The 7,010-nt window shown below is 37.5% G+C and overlaps 1 protein-coding gene across 4 annotated transcripts in view; it reads right to left on the bottom strand.

Moving 5' to 3' along the window:
- LOC115219702 (glutamic acid-rich protein-like) overlaps positions 1-7,010 on the bottom strand; it is a 140,479-nt gene that overhangs the window by 132,480 nt on the left and 989 nt on the right. For 3 of the 4 annotated variants that reach the window (XM_036509801.1, XM_036509802.1, XM_029789878.2), the window contains exon 1: positions 6,608-7,010. This exon is cut by the window's right edge. The gene's annotated coding sequence lies outside the window, so the exon portion shown is untranslated. Of the gene's footprint in view, positions 1-6,587 lie in introns of all 4 variants that reach the window. The other variant, XM_036509800.1, reaches the window with a different exon arrangement.

Genomic DNA, 7,010 nt, shown 5'->3' with positions numbered 1-7,010 from the left:
AATTAATAATACTTGGCGGTGTATATATGGCTGCTCTTTCTGGTGGACGAGTGACCTGTGGGGTCACTCCTAAATATATTATATATATATATATATATATATATATATATATATATAATATATATATATATAATCGATATATATATATATATATATAGATATATATATATAATAATATATATAATATTATATTACTTTTAGTTATTTCAGTCACTTGACTGCGGCCATACTGAGGCAGGCACCGCCCTTAGTCGAACAAATCGGCCCCAGACTTATCTTTGTAAACTTTGTACTTAAGTCATCAGACTCTTTTGCTGAACCCCTAATTTAATGGGAAGGTAAACATACCAACATTGGTTGTCAAGCGATGGGGGGAGACGAACAGAGACACACAAACACACACACAATCGCACATTCAGACATACACACACACACAAATATATATATATATATATATATATATACTGTGGGCTTCTTTCAGTTTCCATCTACCAAATCCACTCACAAGGTTTTGGGTTATAAAAACATAATCATTTACACGTTTTTAAGGGCCAAGAGTTTCGTGCGTTGGCACATATGTGTATGTATGTGTGTGTATGTAAGTATGCATGTATGTATATGTGTTTGTGTGTTGTAATGTAATATATTTTCGTGCTGTATTGTACACTGGACATTTCTAATGAGATTTTATTGCTTATGGGTGGTGGGATGGTGAGGAAAGGGTGTGTGATTTGTTAAAGGTGTCGCTGCTATTTCTAGGTAGCTAAGGGACCATACGTTGGTCTTCTCTCTTGGCTCTGTGGAAAAATGACGTCTATAGCAAAAGATAAAAAAAGAAGTTGAGGTAATGGCCATTGACATTTGATCCAAATCACACACACACATAGACATACACACAAACACACGCAAGCATACAGACAGATACGAGCATACGCACACAGACACAAGTACATACATACACACACATAAGCATACACGCATACAAGCATGAACATACACACACACAAGCATACACACACACAAGCCTACACACGCATACACACACACACAAGCATACACACGCACTGACAAGCATACACACACACAAGCATACACACATACACAAGCGTACACACACACGCATACACACACACGGTCAGAGTATTTACTCTGAGTTTGTGCCTCTGGTTTCAAATCCTGCCCAGGTCGACTTCGCCTTTTATCCTTTCGAGGGTCGATGAAATAAAGGACCGAACCAAAGCGAAGCATTGGCAAAACTGTAATAACGTTGGACCGGATACCTAGTGGTAATTGTTCCGGTCCTTTACCCTCTAAATTCAACTGGTCCCATGGTCTACATGGGTGGTGGTACCATCACCCACGTAGATCATGGCACCATGAGTGGTTTTGCGGCGACCATTCTGTTGGAAGCATTTCGACCAGATTTCCACTTTGAGGATAGCTTCCTCCCGCCTTCTCACCTGTGTCGGTGACCAACGCCCTGTTAAGGGTCATGGGCGCTGCTTTGTCCTTGACTAATATATTATATCTACATGTATATGTGTACACATGTATCCATGCATCGACAGATAGATAGATAGATAGATAGATAGATAGATAGATAGATAGATAGATAGATAGATAGATAGATAGATAGATAGATAGATAGATAGATAGACAGACAGAAAGTTAGATAAGTAGACAGGTAGATAGACAGACAGACAAGAAGGCAGACAAACAGATAGACAGACAGGAAGTCAGACAGACAGACAGACAGACAAGCAGATAGCTGGATAGATCTAAAGGGCACTCGCCGGTTCCGACCATGAGAGTTCCAGTTGATCGTACCAACGGAACATCCGGCTCGTGATACCAAAGAGCAAGTGGTTGAGTCTCCACAGACGTGCATACCCTTCACCTATCTCTCGGAGAGATTCAACGGGACACAGAATGTGACAAGGCCGGCCCTTTTGAATTACAGGTACTACTGGTTTTTGTCAGGTGAGTGGACGGGAGCCGAATACCGAAACCACAAAGTCATGCGCCTTGATGCATACATACATACAAGCAGTTACTCTATCCATATTACAGGTTCAGGTTTATACCTGTAATTACTGGGGCCCTGGGATATGTAACACACTGCCTAAATACTAATCTTGATAAATTAGGCTTCTCAAAACCAGAAAGAGCAAAGCTACTTCAAGGACTGCAGATCCAATCCATCACTGGAACTGCAAAAAATCTGTAAACTTACCAGATGTTTATCATTTAAATATATATGAGCATGTCTAGCTATGCAACTATATGCCTGAGAATACATACATGAAACATACACATCTGTACATACATACATACATACATACATACATACATACATACATACATAAAGCAAAACACACAAATCTACATATATTCATACAATCATATGCACACACAGTTGGTATGGAGATGGAATTTACTAGAATTAACGATCGAGATACCAGGACGAAAAGAATCGCTGGTTTGCCAAACCGGGTCTTCTTGGACCAGGACAGGGGATGACTTCAAAATTCCCATGATGAAAAGTTATGACGAAGCGGAGGCGGTCGATGTCCTCAGAAGGTTGTTTATCCTTGACATCCTGACAAACCGCAACGTGATCATAACTTTACACGGAGATGTCTGCTCAGCAGTTACGTGCAAGATAAACGTATATTAAATCTTTTCTTAAAGTAAAAAAATGAATTTAAAAGAAAATTACAAGAAAAATTAAGGTGCCTGATTTAGACATATCCATAAGTACTAAATTCTAATTTAAACAAGTCAATTTGTATTATATAACACTTGATTTTAAGAGAAACAAAGCACCATACCAAATGCCAGCCATACGATATATACGTAAGCATGCAGTCTTATGCACACACTCATATGCTGTCCACAAATATGCATTGAGATACACGTGTGTAAATACGCAGTTACGATATATATATATATATATATATATATATATATATATATATATATATATATATATATATATATATATATATATATATAGTGATAGGTGACGTTTGCGTGTAAACGCATGTATTTGCATAGTGGGGGGTATATCAGATTTTAAGTGTATATGACTAATATTTCATAAGCCACCCACCAGCCATACGCACACGGATACATAGCCCGAAAATCGACCCACCTCGTCTCTGATTGAGAATCTTAAAGCTGGAATATTACGAAAGTTTGCAGTGGCAACTTGAACGTGGGCATCTTTAACAGGGCTCTTTCTACTCTAACGATGCACTAGGCAGACGCTGCTGGTGTATATAGAAACATTTTACCATTCTACGCCAGAGTGAAACTCAGAAAAGAAAGGTACTCTAGTCTAATCCACCAGATTAAACACGTTAGACAAAAGCCGGGAGCCATTTAGCTGTAGTATGACATCATTTCCCATAGATACACAAAGTTTAAGTCAACTTGTCTTGCCTAGACAGCGCTGTCTTTCATATCATACGTTGCAATAAACGAACGCTCCCATACAGTCCTCATCCCAACAGTCAACTTATAACTGTCCGAAATACTTCTACCCACTCACTAAAAGAATCTTCCCTTCAAGAGTAATTATATATTGAACTGTTAGAATATGTCTGCCTGAGAAGGCAGTAGATAGGGCTGACTACGAACACTTTCAATTAACGTTATTATAAGCATCTGCACACATTTAGGTTAAGTAATAGGAAGAACTTCATATTTCCACCCCAGTTCGTTTGGAAACACATACATGACAGATCCAAACGCCCACCAGCAATATGTAGCATTAACGATAAAGCCATTTCATACTTCAATAAATCAGATAACTGCCGGTTTGTCTAACGGAAGTTACAGATGATATACACCCGGTGATATCAATTAACCAATGATCAGAGGTTATTGGCCAGTTCTCATCATCGGGGGAAAGGTTTCTTCTGGACTGATTCCAAACTGCTAAAAGTTATGTGTGAGCAGGCGTGTGCGTGTGTGTGCGCGCGTGCGTGTGGCTAGTGGGTGGCTTATGAAATATTAGTCATATACACTTAAAATCTGATATACGCCTCCATATGCAAATACATGCGTTTACACGCAAAAGTCACCTATCAACATGTATAACTATCGTAACTGCGTATTTACTACACACGTGTATCTCGATGCATATTTGTGGACAGCATATGAGTGTGTGCATAAGACTGCATGCTTACGTATATATATATATATATATATATATATATATATATATATATATATATATATATATATATATATATATACTTCTAATATAGGATGAAATTTTTTCCAAATATTTCATCATAGGTTCAGGAGTGGCTGTGTGGTAAGTAGCTTGATTACCAACCACATGATACCGGGTTCAGTCCCACTCCGTGGCACCTAGGCCAAGTGTCTTATACTATAGCCTCGGGTCGACCAAAGACTTGTGAGTGGATTTGGTAGATGGAAACTGAAAGAAGCCCGTCGTATATGTGTATATATGAATATGTATGTGTGTGTGTTTGTGTATCTGTGTTTGTCCCCCCTCACCCAACATCGCTTGACAACCGATGCTGGTGTGTTTATGTCACCGTAAATTAGCGGTTCAGCAAAACAGACCGATAGAATAAGTACTAGGCTTACAAAGAATAAGTCGTGGGGTCGATTAGTTCGACTAAAGGCGGTGATCCAGCATGGCCGCAATAAAATAACTGAAACAGTAAAAGAATAAAAGAGTAAAATGGCCAGCATGTCAAAAACACCTGTAAAGGTGAAAATTATAAACAATATGCTGAGAATAGACTTTAAATCGTCAATCACCACTTACAATATATATTGTATATTGTATGTGGCAATTTAAAGTATATATATATATATATATAGGCGCAGGAGTGGCTGTGTGGTAAGTAGCTTGCGGGTTCAGTACCACTGCGTGGCATCTTGGGCAAGTGTCTTCTGCTATAGCCTTGGGCCGACCAATGCCTTGTGAGTGGATTTGGTAGACGGAAACTGAAAGAAGCCTGTCGTATATATGTATATTATATATATATATATGTATGTGTGTGTGTGTGTTTGTGTGTCTGTGTTTGTCCCCCTAGCATTGCTTGACAACCGATGCTGGTGTGTTTACGTCCCCGTCACTTAGCTGTTCGGCAAAAGAGACCGATAGAATAAGTACTGGGCTTACAAAAAGAATAAGTCCCGGGGTCGATTTGCTCGATTAAAGGCGGTGCTCCAGCATGGCCGCAGTCAAATGACTGAAACAAGTAAAAGATTAAAGAGTATATATATGGTGCAGCGGGGGCGGTGTTTGGGTTGCGCAGGTGATGTTGCAACATAATCCGTATTCTATATCAGATATATGTATTTGGGTATGTGTGTTTATGCAGATATATGAGTGTTCATGTGTATGTGTGTATATCTGTGTGCGTGCGTGTGTGTGCGTGTGTGCGTGTATGTGTGCATGTACATATATATATAATGATGGTGATGAGGATGATGATGATGATGAGAACCGGAGGAAAATTACAAAATTTTTTTCGTAGCTCAGACAAGTCAGCCAGCATAATAACAATAATAATAACAATAATAATAATAATAATAATAATAACAATAATAATAATAATAATAATAATAATAATAATAATATAATAATAATAATAATAATAATAAGTTCAAGCAATCAAAAATGGAGTAGTTATTAGTTACACAGCAATTCTATCTTTGGTTTTCCCGGTTCCCTTGGCTTTTCTTTGCCCCTTGACTCCCCCCACCTCATTTCATCCATGCCCCAATAAGGGGACATTTGCTTGGTTATTTTATGAGAAAGAAATAGCAGCTAAATAACCATACTGAATATCGGACCAGGTGTGTTGCATTTAAAGCAGAAAAAGAAACGGTACTGCGAAAAGGTGTGTATATATATGTGTGCGGTGTGTGCGTGCGTGTGTGTGTGTGTGTGTGTGTGTGTGTGTGTGTGTGTGTGCGTGTGTGAACTAGATGGCCACAACTGGAACGTCTTCCCTTGTAAATTTGCTCGTTCACGTCTAATCTACAATGCGTTCAACAAAAGTAACAACAAAAGCCAACACCTTAAACATTCACGTACGCACGCAGACACACACACACACACACACACACTTTGTATATCCAATTCATTCATTCTTTCGCTTGTTTTTGTCTGTATTCCTTTTACACACACATACATAAACGTATATTATATACAAATATATACACACACACGCATGTATCTATATGTTATATACACATATATTATATATATATTATATATATATATATATATATAAAGATATATATATATATATCATCTATATTATACGTTATATATAGGTGTGTGTTATATATACACAAGCACACATATATACACATACATACATACATACATACATACATACATACATACACGAAAGAATATACACACGTATCGAAAGTGAAAGTAAAAGCCAGCAGCATTTGCATTGCTCGCTTTTTGACGGAAGTGTCATCTCACAATTAATTCCACCTGTAAAATTAACACCTGTAATTTGATTAACATAACGCTGTAAAACTGAAAAACAAACAGCATTTTAAATATTTACTTTGCTTACTTATTTACTTGCTTGCTTACCTGGACAAAATCCCCAAGGTAGTATTAAATTTAGTCTGGTTTCGAGGTGGGCGATCACCAACGGAAGAAGATTTATCAGGCTCTTTTTTTATTATTATTATTAAGTTATCAAAGTAACTTAATGGTCGAAGCAGCTACCAAAGGCTTCAGGCGTTTCTCTGCAACGTTTGTTTAACCGTTCTTCAGCTCTGCTAATTAAGAAGTTCGAAATTTATCCTAGTGTTTTATATAGACGTTCTGTGCCTTTATAAATAAATATATATCAATATGTATGTGTCTATATATTCATTTTTGCCTTTAGCGATTTGATTTTCAAAGAAGATGATAGGATTTCGACGATAACGATATGTATAGAGGTCCGTAGATGTTTTTAATATTTTCGTATATATATATATATTTTTTA

Source organism: Octopus sinensis, linkage group LG15 (genome assembly GCF_006345805.1).
Source record: "Octopus sinensis linkage group LG15, ASM634580v1, whole genome shotgun sequence".
Lineage (NCBI taxonomy): Eukaryota > Metazoa > Mollusca > Cephalopoda > Octopoda > Octopodidae > Octopus > Octopus sinensis.
The sequence above is the reverse complement of the archived record's forward strand: the minus strand, read 5'-3'. Positions and strand labels throughout refer to the sequence as shown.